A 22,092-nucleotide genomic window follows, 5' to 3' on the forward strand; every position below is an offset into this window, starting at 1 on the left:
CAAAGAAACCTTCACATTTGTATGTGCATTTTCTCCTTTAAGGAATGCACTAACTAAAATTAAGAAGACATTGCTGAAATGGGTGTGTTAGTCCTCACAAATTGCTACCATCAAAAATCTGGTTATTGTTTTCTCCTTTGTAACCTAAGTTCCAGCTTTGCCCAACACAAAGGACACTCAACAATGAAAATACCATGTAATTCTCACTTAATATTCTGTATTAAATTACCTATGGTTGTTCAACTCTTTAGTCCTTGATATCATTATAAATCTTTTTTTTGGGAGACTAATTTTTATAGGAAAACATGTGTGTGTGTGTGTGTGTGTGTGTGTGTGTGTGTGTGTGTATGTGTACACATATTTCAAAAACATTTGATGGAAGAGTTTTTTTATTATTATTTCTTTCTAAACTTCTGCTCATTTCTTCTGGTGATTTGTAATGATAGGTTCATGCTAAATAACATCAGGTATTGCACTATACTATTTATAAGGCATGCTTCCAAATATTTGTGGGTAATTTCTAAAATGGGTTCTGAGCAGAGGATCTTAGAGAGGAAAAAGTATCATTAGTATCCCTCCTTGGCTAATTTAGCCAAGTACATTCCAGAACTCTCCCAATCAGTATATTAAGCAGATGTGGTCTTTGTCCACCTAGTATGTTGTGTTAGACCTTTCAACACTCTGCAGTCTTTTTATCACTCAGCTGCCAAGTTCCCTAGGGTAATCATAGACAGCTTGTCAATTTAATTGCAAAGAAACAGGCTTTCTTGTGACCATTCCAATTTTAGCTGCTACTTTAAATTGTACATGATAGTTCTTCCATGCTGTCTGCCCTTTAAACAGTGTGGATCTCTGCAAGCCTCTTAATGGTGATGGAAAGAAGAGGCAGGGATGAAAATTTGGCTTGCTGATAGAGCCTACAACATGCACTTTATTAAGTTGCTGCTTTAGGAAAGGAAGCTTTTCCTTGAGCCCTGTATGTCGCCATTACATTGCCAACACTAAATTATTTTTTTTCTTTTCAGTGTTCCACTTTCATGCATATTTTCCTCCTTTCTGGGTGATAGAGGATTCATAGGCCATCTGGATTCTGAAACATCTGGACACTGAATTTCTGCAGAGGAGAATCAGAGGAAAGAGACGATCAGTGGTACTGGGTGTCTCCGGAGAGATTTAAATCAACGATGATATTTTGGTTGCTCCCTTTGGAACATTAACACAAAAAGTGAAAGGAAAAAACAACATCACAGGAACCCAGTGTTCTAAGAACACCAAGAGTGTATAAGAAGGTAGGACTTTTAATATGAATTTAAGTCAATAACTGGATACATCTCTATATGTGATGTCATTTCTAAAATTTCCCCCTATTTTTTCCATTGTTATGCATTTTGGATTTAATGTAGTTAGATATACTTTTAACACTGCTGGGTGTAGATGGCACATCCTTTGAACCCATTTTACTTTAAGCCATGTATAATTCAATTCAATAAACCCTTGTTTATCAAGTTTTATATGTAAAGTCACAAAACTACCATACTAAAAATGCTGAGATGTTCAGCTTGGTAGAAAGACTAGTCGTGAGCACCTCTTGGGTAAATCAAGAAGAGTTACATTTCTAAGATACACAGAAGAAGATTTAGAACAAAGAGATAAACAATGTTTCCTAGGACGGTGGGAGCTGTAAACTTCTGGAGCCAAAAGTCAAGAACCAAGGTGATAATATATGAATGAGATAGGGTCTCAGACCTTTAGAACGTTCAAATGGTCTCTTACAAGCTCAGCTTTAGGTATGCATGTGTATACGTGTGTGTGTAAGGATCTGCAACAGGCTTAGAGGCTGCTCTGGAAATGTTCAGGGGACCACCTATTCTAGGCCATCAATGTTGGTGTTATACCATACATAACATGAGTGCACGGTTTCCATACAGTCTAGCCAACCCCAAACAAGTGCTTACCTATCACCCTCAGGCTTTCCCCACTAATGTAGCCGGGCCCACTGCCTTCCCTGAACTTGAGCTTCAGAACCAGAACAAGGGCCAGTTGCTCAGACTGCTCAGCGAATCTCAGGAAGCAGCCCTTAGACTAGTAGTAAAGCTTCTCCTTTGTGCAAAGGCACTAGATTCAGCTGTCAGGAAGTATGCGGAGATGTATAGATCCTGTGATTTATTCCCCACACTGTTAAAAATTTTTTTTCTTCTACTATATTTTCCCTGGTAAATATGTGGGTTCTTAATTGATAGATTTTCTTTGCTGAAAAAACTGAAATTGCTACAAAGCACTCTTTAAAGGACATGAGTTTGAAGCAACTAATCTTTCACAACTTCAGGCAGATTTCCTGAACTATGTGATGCTTTGCCATACTTAAAAAAAAAAAAAACTGTTTTAAAACATGCCAGTTTAAGTTGATTTCTAGGAATCCAGAACAGTTCAAAAGAAAAAGAATTCAACAGCAAAATTTTAGTAACTATTTTTTTAATTAGGCATATCTACATTTAAATATAATAACTCTGAAATAAGGGACTACAAACATATTCTCTGTTTTCTGCAAGTCCATTGTGCCCTCAATTTCCTCTAACTGCATCTTTGGTGAGTCCCACAATGAAGTACAATATTAGATGTTCACTTGTATGATATCAACCTTGTATGAAGAGAATGAATAAAAAATGAAGTTCTTAGCTGTGATCTATTTCAGATTAGCCATTTTCATTTATAAAACTGTTTATTTTACTTTGTCAGCTTGAAGGTCAATCCAACTTCAAATTGCACCTTGTAGAATTTCAACAAAGATATGAGGCCCATCTCTGCTTTCTTTAAGACTAAAGGGGAAAAGCTGAGTCTTAACACGGGTATTAGGCAGAGCTTTATGAAATGGACCAGATCAACACTGATAGAAAACTTGCAAAGACACTCTACTTTGAAGTCAAAACATCAGGGCCTGGACAAGGTGGCAGATGGCATCAGGATTAACAAGCATTAATTGTGGACATTAACCCACAGCAAGCTATAAGCACAAGTTCAAAGGAACACTTGTCACGCACTAAGGGAGGAATAAACCACAAAAAATTGTAACAGCTATCGTTTTATGTACAGTGTATCAGGGACTATTCTGTGCATTTAAAATTTTGTTTAATGTTTACTTTTGAGAGAGAGAGAGAGAGAGAGAGAGAATCCAATGTAGAGAATCCACGCTGTCAGTGCAGAGCCTACATGGTGCTCGAACCCACAAACCCTGAGATCATGCCCGAGCCAAAATCAAGAGTCAGACGCTCAATGAACTGAGCCACCCAGGTGCCCCTATTCTGTGCATTTTTAAAATTTTTTTAACGTTTATTTATTTTTGAGAGAGACACACACAGAGTATGAGGGGGGTGGGCAGAGAGAGAGGGAGACGCAGAATGTGAAGCAGACTCCAGGCTCTGAGCTGTCAGCACAGAGCCGTATGCAGGGCTTGAACCCACGAGCCGAGCCGTGAGATCATTACCTGAGCCGAAGCTAGACGCTTAACCGACTGAGTCACCCAAGCACCCCATTCTGTGCATTTTAGAACGATCATCTCACATCTCCACACTAACTCTTTCAGGTAGGTACTGCTGTTATCCCATTGTACAGATGACGAAGCTGAGGGACATGGAGGTTAAGAACCTTGACCAAGATCACACAAGCCAAGTACATGAAGAAACAAGGACTCAAAAACCCAGGCAGAAAGACTCCGATACTCGTATTCTGAATGAGAATGGTATGTGTATATGCAGTGTGAAGAACACTATGAAGGACACAACCCAGTATGCTCAGATACTGATGTACATGAAAGCAGGCCCAGTCCCTCCTACATAGTACCATAAACTCTTACATCATCACACTTTACTATAATGATGCATTTCATGCCTGCCCCACATGATTGTAAGCTTCACTTAGAGACCATGTCCGTTTTCTTCACATTATAAGGTCAGTGCCTAGCATATCACCTTGTCACACTGTAGCCGTTTGATTAATATTTGTAGACTAAATATTCAATAATTAGATCTATTGAATATTTAATGAAATGTGATTTCTTGTGAGTCACTGTCCATTCCTTAAAGAGGCTATAAATAAGGCCACAGAAGGGTGCCTGTGTTGCTCAATAGTTTAAGCATCTGACTTCGGCTCAGGTCATGATCTCACAGTCCGAGGGTTCGAGCCCCGCATCGGACTCTGTGCTGACAGCTCAGAGCCTGGAGCCTGCTTCGGATTCTGTGTCTCCCTCTCTCTCTGCCCCTCCCCCTCCCAAAAGTAAATAAACATTAAAAAAAATTTAATAAGGCCACAGAGTCCAGTAAAAAGAACATGAAATTCAGACACAAATAACTTAGGTTCTGATCTGAACACCACAACATCCGCAGTGCTGTGGTCTTGGACAAACCACTAAACCTCTGAAATCTCAATTTTATCATCTGACCAGGAAGCACAGTAAAAATACGTTTCTTAAGCAAGTTTGGGGTGTCCTACAAACTATCATTATGATAACGACAGGTTCTTCTATTTGGTGATGAAATATCTAAAAAGCCAAATATTTTTTATGGATTCTGGAAACAGGAACACAGAACAGGAAGTCATAAATACCAAATGCTCACTTCACTGAAAAGACCCTGTATCCTCAAACTTAACCTGAATAGGCCTGGCTGCTTTTCTTGTAATATATCCCATCTTGGAACTTGTGCTATAGGAAACAGCAGCCTGGGTATGCCTCTGGGATTAAAGCATTTCTTAAGTGATTCAGATCATCAGAACTTCTGCCCCTTAAAATGGGCTGGCTTTTTAAAAAAAAGTTTTAAGTACCTTGAATTCTTTATCCAGAGCTTAACTCCCCAGAGGCATGTTAGGGCTTTTACTCAAGTAGATCTTCTCAATATTCCAACCATTCTTCCTGAAGATACTGCTTCCTCTTAGGTTGGCTTTTTTTGGGAAGCAGTCTTTTGTCTTCAGTAAGGAAAATAGTTTTGCTTTTTGCTTACATATTTTCCTTTTCCGAAAGGACCAAGCTCAGAAACTACTGTGAGATAAAATCATAGATGCACTATTTCATATGGCCTGAACCCAGATTTATTTTTTTCTTTGATGGGAATTTTAGCAATGCCCATAAAATATATGGCTTTCCTAAATCAGTCAGTCACAAAAAGGAAGTATGCCTGTATTTGGCAAGTGAATTTAAAAATGGATCCTCATGTTGTAATAATCCCTTCAATTTTTTTTTTTTAATGTTTATTTATTTTGGAGAGAGAGAGACAGAGTGTGAGTGGGGGAGGGCAGAGAGAGAGGAAGACACAGAATCTGAAGCAGGCTCCAGGCTCTGAGCTGTCAGCACAGAGCCCAACACGGGGCTCGAACTCACAAACTGCTAGATCATGACCTGAGCCAAAGCCAAACACTTAACCGACTGAGCCACCCAGGCGCCCCTGTAAAATATCTTTATAAATGGAGTTAGTTATTAAAGTAATTTTACCACTTTAACCTTACTTACACCGGTTTTAGCCCCAGCTGAAAACCACAACTTTTAAAATATTCTTTAAAACCAAATTCCACTATAACAAAAACTATGAATAAGTCTGTTATTAAGTATAATAAAAGCTGACATATTTTTTATGATTATAAGCATTACTAATATAAAAACAGATTTTAAAATTGCAAACACATCTCAAAAAGTGACCTATCCAGGGGTTCTTGACTGTGGTCCATTCATAAAAGTAAGAAAGTCTTTGAATTTGGATAAAAACAAAAATTTCACTTTTATTTCCAGGTCTGATTAAAATGTTACATTTCCTTTCATTACAGATGTTAGGAACCAACCACAATAGTATTAGTAGTACCTATGATTTTGTCACCAATAAAAAACACAAACATTTTCCAATTACATTATAGTTACTGCAAATATTTCAAAATATAATTTTTATCCATTACTAGAGCATGTTAACTAATTGTCAATAAAAAAGAACCATATTTCTAGATCACAACATTTTAATATTTTCTAACCGCGTTTCCGTATAATTAGATTCCTTTGTAACCCTATATAATTTACTTCATGCATTTAAACACTTTGTTCTGAGAGGGAGTCCATACACAGGCTTTACCAAACTGCCAAAGGGCTCTTTGGCACCAAAAGAAGTTATGAACCCCAATTTTAAAAGCCCCATATTTAAATAATTTAGTGTATACTATGGACTGAATTGTGTCCCCCCCAAAATTCACATGCTGAAACCCTAACCCCCAATGTGACTGTATTTGGAGATGGGGCCTTTACGGAAGTAACTGAGGTTAAATGAGGTCATAAGAGTAGAGCCTTGGTTCAATAACATTAATATCCTTATAACAAGAGATACCAGGGCTCACTCCTTCTCCCTGCTAGTGAGGACACAGCAAGATGGTAGCCATCTGCAAACCAGAAAGAGAGCTCTTACCAGAACGTCTCATGCTGGCAGCCTAACCTTGGACTTCCAGCCTAGAGAACTGTGAGAAAACAAATTTCTGTCAAGCCACCCAATCTGTAATATTTTGTCATGGCAGCCTGAGCTGACTGATACAGAGTAACATTAGCTATATCCTTTTTGAAGGCTTCCTTACCACTTTCTGTGGTTGCAAACTTGGGTGTTACTGGGGAATTCACCGTACTCCATCAAGATGCAAGCCTCAGAGCCATTTTTAAGGGAAAAGTCCTAGAAGTTATTTAAATAGATATCTTAAAAAGGAGCCAATCTATTAGACAATAATACATAACATTTTTAGATACAGCTCTGATTTGTCTCAGAAGTAAATGGCAATTGCTACAACCGCTATCAGATTCTAGATTCTACTTCCATTGGCAACATTATTTTCCCAAGTCCCCTGTGCTCCAACTCCCTTCTGAGACACTCCACTGCTCCTTGGCAGGCCCCCACCTGCCCCACAGGAAACCCCACAATTCACCCAATTAGGCAGCTGGATGTCCCGACTGCAGGTGGCTAATTGTGAAAAGGATTTTTGTTAAGGACCCGTCTTCCTACATCAGCAGCACAACCAACTTCAGAAAACACACCATACCATTTCTGGTTAACCTTAAAACAATCACATGAAAATAAAGAGGACTGTCAGTAGAGCAATTTTATAAATAGCTAAAATTAAACAGAGCAAGACTGGCAGTGCTAATGCATAAGCAAAGAACTGACTTCCTGCATTTCATTGAGAATTCCTGATAGCAAACTGCAGTATGTTTATTATACATTAATTCAACACAGCATTCAAAATGAATTTATGCCCTGGCTGAAGGGTGCGATATTGAAACTAAATATTATTTATTATCTTAATATTAGTAACCATACTAAAAAAAAATGTGTTAACAATTCAGAGTGTTTAAAAAGCTAAGGATACCATAGCTCTACTTACCAACCAACAGCTCTTGCCTTAATTTATGCAAGTGTAGCCCTATAGCTAAAAGCTTTGTATATTTGTTTCCCCATGGTATTAGTGCTCAAAAATAGGACACTCTTTCAAGGGCACCTTATAAACACAGAACTATAATTTATTTGGCAAATTAAAGCTCATATAAAATGTGCACACAGAGGTACAGATTAACATATTTAATTTCAATATTACCTGCAAACCTATTTTTTCCCATACACTGTTCTAATTAGTCATATAAAATCGAGTCTGTGTATTATAAGCAATTATTTTAGTGGAAATAGAACTGGATCTGAATTAAATATACTGTAAAAAGATAACACTTTTATGGAAATTAATATATCCATTTGTATCTAGAAAAACGTGTTCTACTTAAATGGCAAGAGAATGTTGAGCATTCCAAACCTGATTGCGATAAAAGTTGAGTTTTTTTATGATTTAATAATACAGAATAATATGCAATCTTGGCATTATACCAATATTTATATTTTGATGATATTTCCAAGTTTCCAAATCCCCAGTAACCATTAGATTCACTTTTGTAGTGGAATTTTTCCTATTAGCAATATTAACTCCCCCTACAGTTGAACATGCAAATTGTTTGTGAACATTTTATTTAGTAATTGAGTCTTTTCCTATTTAAGCCTGTCCTGGGAACTACAGTGTTGTAGGTACCAAGCTTCCATTGCATTAACATAGTTGAAAATAGATGTTAATAAAGAATTATGCCCGTAGGTAAATGGAAGCTATAACTTTAGTGGCAGAGGCGTTAAGCTTTCTAAAAGTTGTCATAAACGGACATAAAGGCTTCACCACATAAGGAGATTTTTGAAAAGGACAAATTAAATTGAAGACACCTTGACCTAACATCGGGCATGTGAGTGGAGATGATCTAATGTTCCAGACTATCAGCGGCTCAGATAACCTCCCCAGAGAAAACTTCCCTAAACACCTGATCTCAGAGGGCTCTCCTGCCGTAGCCACACCCATTACTTACCTCCCCATCTGGTGTGTTACTTTCATAAGACAAATCAAAGTTGTTCATTTCCTTGTTTACTATTTGTTTTCCCCATTAAAAGAGACTCTGTAAGGATAAAGGTCAATCAAACATTTAGTGCTTCTCCTGGCACAAAGAGGAGCTTGATTACCATTTTTTGAATGAATGAATGAGTGAATGAATGAATGAATGAATGAACAAATGAGTGAGCTAATGAGATATTTCTTTAAAATATTTCTGTAAGATTATCTAGTATTTGACTGTCAAGTAATCTCATAGTTCTTAAAAGGTCTTTAAGCTATTCCCTTTGATTCAGGATCAGCAGCCCATTGTATTCACAAACACACCGGGCTAGAAGTGTGTCCTTCCCCCTTTGAGTACCTTCCCAAGCAGATGAGAATCTGCCTTGCAAATTTGCAAATTACAATGCATCTTGTGTGAGGAGAACCCACAGAACACCCTGAATGATACATGGTTGTTTTTCAGCTACCCATCCTGGCCCCAAGTAACTCTTCCTGCAAAACACCACCAACTCCCTCTCCTGTCTCTCTATGCTAAGTCTCATCACTCTCACCTCGGGAATGGTTTCCTGGTTAGAGGCAGTTAAAACTAAGAAGTCCAACTAGCAAAGCACCCTAAGATTCACCATAGTTAACTAATTTTGAACATTGTCACCCTTTGGTCTGCCCAGCTTCTAAAGACTTTCAGAAAAGGCAAGCCCACGAAATTTATTATCATGTGTTATAATGTCAAAACATTCTTCCTCCGATATCCCTCAATCCTTAGTAGAGGCTTTTCTTTTCCTTTTTGGATTTTCATTGTAGACGAACTATAGCTTGTCACCACTCGTTAACCATGCCCTGTTCTAACATTACAGCAAAGGACAAACAGGTCCGGCCACCTGGTCTCTTCTGTAGCATTCATTATTTTACATGCCCAGTTCCATTCTTCTTTCCAACTTAAAAAAAGGCTTCTGCAACTCTCAGTCTGGGTATCACACCGCCAGCCATACCATACCTGGTTTCTATTATTCCTCTCTAGCTTTTATGAGGTTTTTATCTTTTTTTAAAACAAAATGACTGAAAAATTAAATATTACTCACAATCCCACCTTATTTTGGTCTCAGTCATTGTACTTCAAGAGCCTGTTTTGCAATTCTGCCATTCATTCATCCTGCTTTCTCCCCTGTATTTAATACACATTTTAAGCAGAAACTTCCATTACCCTGTCCTTGAAGCCCTTCATTATTCACTTCTTTCCAGCTAAAAGATTTTAATTCATTGTTTTATAGTCTTTTTCTTCTTAGTATTTTGAATGGCTTCCCACTGCTCATGAGTTCAAAATCCTCACGTGGCCCCTTACGCAATCTGGCTCCTACCTTCCCTTCAACTGCATTTCCCATCACCCTCCCATGGCACACCAGGTTCTTGCCCCACTTGCCCGTGCTCTGTTCAGTGTGCACCCGCCCCTGGCCGCCCCAGGTTGCCTGCTCAGACAATTGCTCTGTCTTAGTTGGCTGACTCCTTCCTACTTCTCCTTCAGGTCTCCTTGAAAGCACCACTTTCTGGGGCACCTGGGGGGCTAGTCGGTTGAGTGTTCGACTCGGGTCATGATCCCAGGGTGGTGGGATCTAGCTCTCACTTTGGGCTTGACACTGAGCCCCTGCTTAGGATTCTCTCTCTCTCTCCCTCTGCCCCCCTCCCCCACTGGTACTTGTGCTCTCTGAATGAATGAATGAATGAATGAATGAATGAATGAATTAGTGCCACTTTCTGTGGGAGGCTCACCCTAAGCTGACCGTCTTCCACCAGAGCCCCATGAGGTTTTCCTTCATAGAACTTTCTCATTATTGCAATTACATCTTTAGCTCATTAAGTATGTGTTTAATGCCTGAAACATGAAGACAGCCTGGTCCCTGGTCCTCTTGTCTCTCTCCAGCCTCACAGCTTTGGCAGTCTCATCCACCTCAGGGTTTTAAACACCATCACCATACTGACAATTCCCAAAACCAGATGCAGGCATACATCCACTCCAGAGTCCTTTCCCAAACTCCGGACTCTCGAATCTAATTTCCTACTTGGCAGTTGGCCTAAATATACTTAAAGACAGTATCAAACTTCACACATCTACCTCTGAATTCCAGCCTTCCGCCGAAAACCTGTTCTACCTGCAGCCTTCCCCCATACCCACTGATGGCAACTCCACCCTTCCAGGCGCTCAGGTCAGAGAACCTTGGAGTCCTTCTTCACATGCCCTTCTCTTTTACCTTCATCCAATCTCGGGAAATCCTGTCAGCTATTCCTTCAAAATATGTTCAAATTGTATCCATTTCTCACTACTTCCCCTGGACCTTCCTGGGTCTGAGCCACCTCACCACTCTCCTGAATTAGTGTGTGAGCCTCCTGGCTGGTCTGCCTGAGAACCTTGTCATCCACACTCTGTTTCAACACAAGAGCTGCGTGGAACTTCTAAAATTCACGTGAGATTGTGTCACTCTGTTGCTCAAACTCTTGCAATAGCTCCCTATTTCCCTTTGAGGAAGAACCAAAGACATTACAGTGGTCTGTATTGTCTGTCTGACTTCATTTCTTCGTTACTCTGCTTCAACCACACAAGCCATTTTGCATTTCCTCAGAGGGACAGGCACATTCCTCCTAAGGATCTCACACTGACTGGGCTCTCATCTGGGAATGCCCTTCACCCAGATATCCCCATGGATAAGCCCTCACCTCCTTCCAAATTTATTTTTCTTCTTCTATACTAATTATCACCCTCTAACATCCTATTTAATCTACTTGTTTTTTTACATCTGTTATTTTTTATCAACAAGAGTATCAAACAAGGGTTTTGGTTCTGAAGTCACGGGCTTTGTTGACTGATACATCGCAAGCAGCTGAAACACAGTAGGTTCTCAACTGTTTGTGAGATGAATAGAGAGGAACTTCCTATACAAACTGGACTTACACGTGTTTCAAGGATAAGAGAAACAGTGTGTGAGAGAGTGCTTTGTGTGCCCAGTCCTCTTCGATGAAGACCTCAATCTTTGTTCCTTCTACAGAAGTCTGCACCGTTGTCAATGGTATATTTTTTCCCACATAATCTATTTACATATACCTGTAACAAATACCCTATTGTTTCATGTGAGTTTTTTTTTTTTTTCAACGTTTATTTATTTTTGGGACAGAGAGAGACAGAGCATGAACGGGGGAGGGGCAGAGAGAGAGGGAGACACAGAATCGGAAACAGGCTCCAGGCTCTGAGCCATCAGCCCAGAGCCTGACACGGGGCTCGAACTCCCGGACCGCGGACCGCGAGATCGTGACCTGGCTGAAGTCGGACGCTCAACCGACTGCGCCACCCAGGCGCCCCTCATGTGAGTTTTTAAATAATGAACAGCATCATACAACTGAAAAACAAAAACCCTTTGCAACAAGTAAGGTTCTAAGTGTGTGTGAGATTATTGTTACTTGGGGGTGGGGAATAAGGGACTCTCAAAACAAGTGATGAAATACAGATTTTTGCAGTAACCCTGTACCTTAACTCCAGCATGACCCTTGAATATCCCTCTTCTGAAAATGGAGTGCCCTATGAAAATAGAAATAAATGCAATTTCCTTAAGGTTAAGGCAAAGATTGAGGAAAATAAAATTCACTTTTCTAAGAGATGGTCTATTTGGTTTGTTATTCTCTGTGTGTTCTAAAGGATTCTGGTGGGATTTATATTCAATTTCTGAAAAAAGTGCCGAGAGTTCTGGACTTAAACACATCACAAAGAATATTTTCTCAGTCTTCTAAACATTTGATGCTTAAGTCTACTTCTAATTCCTGACCTCAAAGTTGATGTAACTTATAATTTACATAATATAAATTATATACAATATATATAATTATAATCTAGCATTTACTTGTTTCCGGAACATTTGACTATTTTTAGACTAACTTACTGCATTATTCATCTTTATTATCCACATATAATAATCAGATAACACTACCTTCAATGGTCTCTTGAATGAAAACCATTAATTGGTTCCTTTGAACTGCTTTTCCCCTACTGAAAGCTACTTATGTACCTTAAAAGTAGATTATGCCACTTTCTCTTTTAAAGACCTTCTCCCATTATTAGTTTTTCTAACTTTGCCAATTTTTGTATAATTTTTGCGGTCTCCGTCAATATTTTTAAATTAATTATGATTTCTAAACAAGTTAAAATAGGCCTAGAATAGGTTCATTGTCGTTTAACCCGATAAATCTAGCAAGTAAAATTGAAAGCCGGAGTCAATGAAGCCACGTCGGGGTATCATTGCCAATTTAGCTATCAAAAGTAATCCATGATGATAGAGTTTATTACAAAGTACATTTAACACATTAATTATTAATCTACAGTGCAAAGCTTTTAACAAAAGTCTGTCCTTGATTGCTTTGTTTTCCCAAGTAGTTAGAGTCTACAGTTTTGTAATCTAAGACTAGTATTTGGCGCCTTGATCAAATTCCCGAAGTTCTGTAATGTCTCTTTTTATTGCCAGTAAATCCAGATGGAAGTGGCTTTTAGTGTTGTGATTGAGTGTGCGTTTATTAATGTTATCTATTAAGCACACACTGCACATTGCCCATGTAAGAACTTTCGGAATCATACTTGATAAATGTATTAAGCAAGTCCAAAAGGTTTCAGAACAAAATGAAGACTTTAGTATGTAAATTAAAACACTTTGTTGGCACTTAAAAAGCATCTTGGACATAAAGTTCTGACTCATTAATTATATATTAGAGCAAAGCCTCTCATCAAAAAAGTTTTTTAAACTATAGGCACAAGTTCCCAAAATGGACTTTAGCTGAAATTCAAGGAGAAGGAGAGAAAGGAAGCCAATCAGAAAAATAGTAGCTCCTCACAGGGGAGGAAGGTTGGGAGATCAGGGGACAGATGTAAACTGAGCTGTGGGCATCATCTACTATTTTGGAACATTTCTGCGTGAAAAGACTAACAGAGAATTGATAGCGTCAACTCCCACAGAATTGTCAAAAAAATAACTTTTGCAGAGGCAGGTATATATTCTCCAACTGTTGATCCTTCCATTAAAGACCCAGAAAAAGTCTCCCTGTTCACACTTCCAAAACTTAACAGAGATTTTTTTAAAAAAAAGGAAATCATCAGTAGATGGAGTATTTAAAATGTTTTACATCCTCCAACCTTTCCTAATATTCTTTCCTTGAATAATTTTCCTTTAAAAATCAAGTTGTTGGGGCGCCTGGGTGGCTCAGTCAGGTAAGCATCTGACTCTTGATTTTGGCTCAGGTCATGATCTCATAGTCGTGAGATCGAGCCCCACATTAAGCTTCATGCTGGGCGTGGAGCCTGCTTAAGATTCTCTCTCTCTCTCTCTCTCTCTCTCTCTCTCTCTCTCTCTCTCTCTGCCTCTCTTTCTCTCAAAAATAAAAATAAAATTAAAATCGAGTTGTTCACTTAAAAAAACTAAAAAAAGATACAGGCCATTATTGTTGCTGAGGTCCCAGAACAGAGGCCCGAGGTGTGCATTTGTTGCAAAATCAAACTCATCTGGGGCTCTGTCTGATAGGCAGTGGGACTGGAGATCACCTTCCTCACCCCTTCATCCCCCAGCGTGTAGATGAGCTCAGAGGAGAACAGGACAGTGTAGATGGAAGGTCAAGGAGGCACAGGGGTCAAGCTAAGTTCCAGCCTTAGGGCAGGGGCTAGAAAAGAGTGTGGCTTTAGAACAACACAGTGAAGAGCAACAGGATGGTCCTCAACCTGCACCCCATCCTTTCCCCCCGGGTCAAAGCCAAAATCACAGATAGAAGAATCTTGTATGTGAAAAGCAATATAGAACAAAGCCCTGTATTACTCAGGTCTCTGTAAGCATACAGCACACATACCAAATGTGCTTGGTGGCCTAACACCAGGGCTGACACAGGTGAGAAGAAGGTATGCCTCCACGCTGACAGGGGCCAAGGATCCCCAGCTGGGAACAGTAAGGGATCATGTCATAACACTGGAGTGCAGGAGATGCTCTTTCTTTATCTCTACCCCCGCCCAAAGACTTCCTGCAGTAATCAGAAAGGATTTGGGTCAGGAGGTAGAGATTAAACCAAAATTTACTTTTTGACTCCTCTTGGGACCCTATCACACAGACTTGACTGTGACACCATCTCTCCTTCCCCTCTGGAACCTGTCACCGCCTTGAACACCACCTAAGTGAGCGTTCAAATCGAAATGTGGAGTCCAAACAGAATCCCCATAGTTAAACCAACTAGTTCCCTCCAGAAATTCCGTGCTCAGACAGTGAGAAAAAGGCAGGTGAATGCACTTCTTACCTGCCTCTGTGAAGCATTGCTGAGCTTGGCACCTACAGCAAGTCATTTGCTTACAGTACGCTTATAGTAAAAGGTTGGGGTGACCAGTTGTTACATCTCTTCCCATCCTCTGCCTCTCAGTGTTTGAGTCTTTGCTACTAATTGACAGTTTCTAGGTGAGGGATCATTCATGTAAAAGAGTAAAGATTTGTTACTTTACTTGCACTTTGTCAGCAGGACTCACTGCCAAAGTTTTAGGTCAGAAGAGCTCTGGGCAGCTGGAGGTGACCGCTCCAGCCATCCCAGGAGTACAACTGGGGCCTCTTTTTTTTTTTTTTTATTGTAAAAGAGCACAGGATATGACAGTTGAACCAGTGCGTCACCACAAAGTGCAAGTGGAGTGACAGACAGAGTGACAGACAAATTAAAGAGTAAGTTCTGTCTAGCAATTTTGGGTGACAGCACTTAAAATTTTTAGCTCTAGGATTGTTTAGGAATGACAGTATGCAGCTGAGAAAGGCAGCCTACCCACTATAAAAAGGAATTTGTGTGCGAACTTAGAAAACGCAGCCCTCCAAACTGAAGGAAAAAAAAAAAGTCTTTACGTATGTTTTTAAATAGTAACCCATTAACCTTTTACACAGTCTTCAAATTATCTAAGGCCACATGTCCTCATTAGCCCAATGTTTGGATCAAGGCTTTCAGACAGATTTTGTTTCACCACCCCTGTAGAAACCCCTAGAAAACGGATTTCGCATACATGCGTTGTTGTCATTGTTCTGACCAATGAATGGACTGTGCTATCACAAACATCAGCTTCTGACCAGAAAAAGGCATCATGGTAAAACGTCTTCTTGGTAAGGCGTTCACTGCACGAGATGACAAATCACACCAAAATTTGCGATGATCTCCTTGGGAGTAGTACTAAATAGGGATAAGTACTCGTCACTCACTGAGTACTTACCATCCACGGGAAAACTGTGCTAAGTACTTTGTAGTCATCCATCTCTGACATATCTAATGGACACTTAAGAAGTGTATGTTGGCGAGGGGCGCCTGGGTGGCTCAGTTGGTTGAGCATCTGATTTCGGCTCAGGTCATGATCTCACTGTTTGTGGGTTCCAGCCCCACGTCAGGCTCTTTGCTGACAGCTCGGAGCCTGGAAGCCTGCTTCAGATTCTGTGTCTCCCTCTCTCTCTGCCCCTCCCCCACTCACACTCTGTCTCTTTCTCTCTCAAAGATAAATAAACATTAAAAAAAAAAATTTAAGAAGTGTGTGTTGGCGTGTTGGCAGGAACGAGGAAAGGAAGAGAGTTTTGGTGTAATTTAAAACTTTTACTGAGCATTTACTCTTTTGTCAGTCATTTTAAGAACCCGAAAAGCAAGCTGTTAAGCAGACAGCATTATTCCTTTTTTCCACTGGAATTTATTGAAGCAGGTCCCACACCCAGCCAGAAACATGCCTAAATTGCCTTTTGAATATTTGCACTTGTGGCCTGCAATCACAGGTAACCCGGCTGCCGACAACTAAGACTAATAGCTCAGAAGTTAAAGGAAATGACCCCGACTTTTCCTCACTTCACAGAAACTCTGAACCGGCTCCAGATACCATGAGCTCCTTACTTCTCCTTTGCTTTTTTCACTCTGAGGATTTGAAGGCAAGCAGCACCCACCCCACCCCCCAGGTGTGAACAACAGGAGATTACTCATAGATGGTATAAACAGAAGGTGAGTGCAAAGGTCCAGGCAGGGCCTCAGTTGTCATCTAAACAGACACATCAGCTACAAAGCTTGTCCAAACATTCATCACAAACAGGTTTCAGAATGCTTTATATGGATTGGAGCCAGGTTTTTACCTTGTCGGTATCCCAGAAAGATGACTTATCTCAGTGCAATGAACTTTCAAATAACAATAAAAATTATTTGATTAGAAGAAAGAACGGGGCGGGAGGGTGAGCCTCCTGTGACTCACACAGAGCCTGAGCAAGGTGGGAAGAGCTGGCCCCCTGCAGAATCCATACCACACTGCAGATTGAATTCAACAAGCTATTCAGGATGATTTTGTGACTAAGCATGAAATTGAAATTACACCGTCTCCTGGGTCAGAGTGTTGTAAACACTTTTTCCTTCATTATTTCAGAATTTTTTTTTAATACTGGTGCTTTGTTAGAGCTCACAAAATAACTAGTTTGTAAACTACAAGAAGAAATGTATGTCTTCTTATTTCCATTGTGTTGGAAGGACTTGGTAAGGAATGTTATTGTTAACTATGACTTACCATGTTGTCACTATTATTATTAATTATTACCAACCTAAAGCTCGTCCTCCACAACCACACACTTTGCACCTGCAAAACAATATAGACAAACAGCCATTCAAATATAATTTGTGTTTCTTCCTTTGTTCCCAACCCAGTCTGATTCCAAATGTTTTTTTTTTTTTTTAATATGAAATTTATTGTCAAATTGGTTTCCATATAGCACCCAGTGATCATCCCAACAGGTGCCCTCCTCAATGCCCATCACCCACTTTCCCCTTCCTCTCCCCGCCCATCAACCCTCAGTTTATTCTCAGTTTTTAAGAGTCTCTTATGGTTTGCCTCCCTCCCTCTCTAACTTTTTTCCCCTTGCCCTCCCCCATGGTCTTCTGTTAAGTTTCTCAGGATCCACATTAGAGTGAAAACATATGGTATCTGTCTTTCTCTGTATGACTTATTTCACTTAGCATCACACTCTCCAGTTCCATCCACGTTGCTACAAAAGGCCAGATTTCATTCTTTCTCATTGCTAAGTAGTATTCCACTGTATATATAAACCACAACTTCTTTATCCATTCATCAGTTGATGGACATGTAGGCTCTTTCCATAATTTGGCTATTGTTGAAAGTGCTGCTATAAACACTAGGGTACAAGTGCCCCTATGCATCAGCACTCCTGTAGCCCTTGGGTAAATTCCAACTGGTTTCTATTCACCTCCTGACTCATAGCCCAGACTTTCATTTGCTGCTGATTCCTATCCTTTCAGGCTTGATATTAAAGGGGGGGGGGGGGGGGGGAAGGGTGAAACATAATTCTCTTAAAAAATGCATTTAAAAAGTATTTAATACTTATTCAAAGGTTAATTTTAAAACCCTGTGAAAATTATGGCTAGAAATAAACTTTCTTAACCTGAGTAATGACATCATTGTAAAGCTAGAGCAATCATAATATTTAATGATAAAATTATAGAATAACTCCCATTTAAATCACAAACAAAACAAGATGCCCACCATCCTATTATCACTGCTTCTATACAATATTATCATGGGTGTTTTACAATAATAAGGTAAGAAGATAAAATAAAATGTATAAAAATCAGGAAAGATAAAACTGCTCTTTCCATCCAACATGACTATCTATAGAGTATATTCAAAATTATCTACAAACTTTTTAAACCAGTAACAGAGTTCATCAAAGTGATCAGACAGATAAAAGTAATTTAACCAGCTAACACATATTATATTCTTATTGTGGGCCAAACACAGTTCTAGGTACTTTCCATATATTATTAACTAATCCGTTAACTAATCTAATACAACAGCCCTCTGACAATAATACAATTACTATTTCGAAAGAAAACTGATGTACAGAAATATTAAGTAACTTACTGTTAGAGGTTGAATTGTGTTCCCCAGAAGACACGGTGAAGCCCTAACCCCTGGTACTTGTGAATATGACCCTATTGAAAATCAGATCTTTGGAGATGTAATCGATTTAAGATGATACCGTTAGGGTGGGTTCTAATCCAACATGATTGATGCCCTTTTAAGAATAGGGAATTGGGGCACAGACACTCACAGGGAGATCATTATGTGACAACAAAGTCAGAGAGTGGAGGCATGCAGTTGCAAACCAAGGAATGCCAAAGATGATTCGCAACCATCAGAAGCTAGGAAGAGGAAAGGAAGGAGTCCCTGCAGTTTTCAGGGGGAACGTGACCCTGCCAACAGTTTGATTTCAGACTTTTAGCCTCCAGAACTGTGAGATAATAAATTTCTGTTGTTCTGAGCCACACAGATTGTGGTACTTTGTTAGGGCTGCCCTACCAACCTAATAAACTTGCCAAGAATCACACAACTAGTAAAATGACAAAGCTGGGACATAAGATCAGCATACCAAAATCAATACACTCAACACCAGTAAAAACAAGTTAGAAAATGTAATGTAAAAACAGATACTATTTACAATTACATAAAATAAAAGGTGCCTTAAAATAAATATAATAAAAAATGTTTAGGCTACAGTCGATTCTCATTATTCGTGGTAATTATGTTCTATAAAGTTGCCACATACACTAAAGTAGCAAATACTGAACCATTGCTCCTAGGGGAAATACAGGGAAGGGTTCCTGCAAGTTTCTGGTCACATTTTCACTGACTGATCAATATATAACTTTGATGAAACAAAGTTTCTGTTTCTGTTTTAAAAGACCTTGGTTACTATATATTGTTGATTCATTAACACTAAACTCACAGCCAACAGCACTATAACTTATCCCTGAACAAAGCTTACATAACACATGTATTTTCTCTGAAAGGCACATCCCAGCCTTCTTGCCCTTAGGAGCACTAGATAACACTTCAGCACTATGCTTGAGGGGGATTTTAAACAGTTAAATCACTGGAAAAGGGCAGAACAATATGAAAAATATGGCACTAAATAAACTGCAGAAAGGACACTCATGTTTATAATATGAGAACTAAAACAAGAAACGAAACATTGCTTTTCTGGAACTCAGCTGGGAACATGGGTGTATGTTAGTCAACTCAAATTTTTTGCTACTCTGCACATGTTTGCCAATGACCTTGAATGCACGGTGAGTATTGATGTGGAAGATCACAAATAAATTTTAGGAAGTAGACAAATTCACAAATATGAAATCCACAAATAATGAGGACCAACTGTATTTATGGATAAAATTATAAAACCTTATAAGGGGACCAAAGGAAAAAAAAAAGACCTAAGTAAATGGAGATAGAATATGGTCATGAATAGGGAGACTCAGAATTATAAAGATATTAATTTTACTACAAATTAATTCCATCAAAATCCCACGGAGTATTTTTTTTTAATATATGAAATTTATTGTCAAATTGGTTTCCATACAACAACCAGTGCTCATCCCAAAAGGTGCCCTCCTCAATACCCATCACCCACCCTCCTCTCCCTCCCACCCCCCATCACCCCTCAGTTTGTTCTCAGTTTTTAAGAGTCTCTTATGCTTTGGCTCTCTCCCACTCTAACCTCTTTGTTTTTTTGGTTTTTTTTCCTTCCCCTCCCCCATGGGTTTCTGTTAAGTTTCTCAGGATCCACATAAGAGTGAAACCATATGGTATCTGACTTTCTCTGTATGGCTTATTTCACTTAGCATCACACTCTCCAGTTCCATCCACGTTGCTACAAAAGGCCATATTTCATTTTTTCTCATTGCCACGTAGTATTCCATTGTGTATATAAACCACAATTTCTTTATCCATTCATCAGTTGATGGACATTTAGGCTCTTTCCATAATTTGGCTATTGTTGAGAGTGCTGCTATAAACATTGGGGTACAAGTGCCCCTATGCATCAGTACTCCTGTATCCCTTGGATAAATTCCTAGCAGTGCTATTGCTGGGTCATAGGGTAGGTCTATTTTTAATTTTCTGAGGAACCTCCACACTGCTTTCCAGGGCGGCTGCACCAATTTGCATTCCCACCAACAGTGCAAGAGGGTTCCCGTTTCTCCACATCCTCTCCAGCATCTATAGTCTCCTGATTTGTTCATTTTGGCCACTCTGACTGGCGTGAGGTGATATCTGAGTGTGGTTTTGATTTGTATTTCCCTGATAAGGAGCGACGTTGAACATCTTTTCATGTGTCTGTTGGCCATCCGGATGTCTTCTTTAGAGAAGTGTCTATTCATGTTTTCTGCCCATTTCTTCACTGGGTTATTTGTTTTTCGGGTGTGGAGTTTGGTGAGCTCTTTATAGATTTTGGATACTAGCCCTTTGTCCGATATGTCATTTGCAAATATCTTTTCCCATTCCGTTGGTTGCCTTTTAGTTTTGTTGGTTGTTTCCTTTGCTGTGCAGAAGCTTTTTATCTTCATAAGGTCCCAGTAATTCACTTTTGCTTTTAATTCCCTTGCCTTTGGGGATGTGTCGAGTAAGAGATTGCTACGGCTGAGGTCAGAGAGGTCTTTTCCTGCTTTCTCCTCTAAGGTTTTGATGGTTTCCTGTCTCACATTCAGGTCCTTTATCCATTTTGAGTTTATTTTTGTGAATGGTGTGAGAAAGTGGTCTAGTTTCAACCTTCTGCATGTTGCCGTCCAGTTCTCCCAGCACCATTTGTTAAAGAGACTGTCTTTTTTCCATTGGATGTTCTTTCCTGCTTTGCCAAAGATGAGTTGGCCATACGTTTGTGGGTCTAGTTCTGGGGTTTCTATTCTATTCCATTGGTCTATGTGTCTGTTTTTGTGCCAATACCATGCTGTCTTGATGATGACAGCTTTGTAGTAGAGGCTAAAGTCTGGGATTGTGATGCCTCCTGCTTTGGTCTTCTTTTTCAAAATTCCTTTGGCTATTCGGGGCCTTTTGTGGTTCCATATGAATTTTAAGATTGCTTGTTCTAGTTTCGAGAAGAATGCTGGTGCAATTTTGATTGGGATTGCATTGAATGTGTAGATAGCTTTGGGTAGTATTGACATTTTGACAATATTTATTCTTCCAATCCATGAGCATGGAATGTCTTTCCATTTCTTTAAATCTTCTTCAATTACCTTCATAAGCTTTCTATAGTTTTCAGCATACAGATCTTTTACATCTTTGGTTAGATTTATTCCTAGGTATTTTATGCTTCTTGGTGCAATTGTGAATGGGATCAGTTTCTTTATTTGTCTTTCTGTTGCTTCATTGTTAGTGTATAAGAATGCAACTGATTTCTGTACATTGATTTTGTATCCTGCAACTTTGCTGAATTCATGTATCAGTTCTAGCAGACTTTTGGTGGAGTCTATCGGATTTTCCATGTATAATATCATGTCATCTGCAAAAAGCGAAAGCTTGACTTCATCTTTGCCAATTTTGATGCCTTTGATTTCCTTTTGTTGTCTGATTGCTGATGCTAGAACTTCCAGCACTATGTTAAACAACAGCGGTGAGAGTGGGCATCCCTGTCGTGTTCCTGATCTCAGGGAAAAAGCTCTCAGTTTTTCCCCGTTGAGGATGATGTTAGCTGTGGGCTTTTCATAAATGGCTTTTATGATCTTTAAGTATGTTCCTTCTATTCCGACTTTCTCGAGGGTTTTTATTAAGAAAGGGTGCTGGATTTTGTCAAAGGCCTTTTCTGCATCGATTGACAGGAT

At 39.4% G+C, this 22,092-nt stretch overlaps 1 long non-coding RNA gene across 1 annotated transcript in view; it reads right to left on the reverse strand.

Annotated features, from left to right (window-relative positions):
* Positions 1–908: 908 nt before the first annotated feature.
* Positions 909–22,092, reverse strand: part of LOC123598187 — a 65,693-nt gene continuing 44,509 nt past the window's right edge. The window contains exons 3-4 of the long non-coding RNA XR_006712440.1: positions 11,940–11,989; positions 909–1,114 (exon numbers count right to left, since the gene is read on the reverse strand). This is a non-coding gene — a long non-coding RNA (uncharacterized LOC123598187). The remainder of the gene's footprint in view (positions 1,115–11,939; positions 11,990–22,092) is intronic.

The sequence above is a fragment of the Leopardus geoffroyi genome, chromosome C1, assembly GCF_018350155.1.
Source record: "Leopardus geoffroyi isolate Oge1 chromosome C1, O.geoffroyi_Oge1_pat1.0, whole genome shotgun sequence".
Taxonomy (NCBI): domain Eukaryota; kingdom Metazoa; phylum Chordata; class Mammalia; order Carnivora; family Felidae; genus Leopardus; species Leopardus geoffroyi.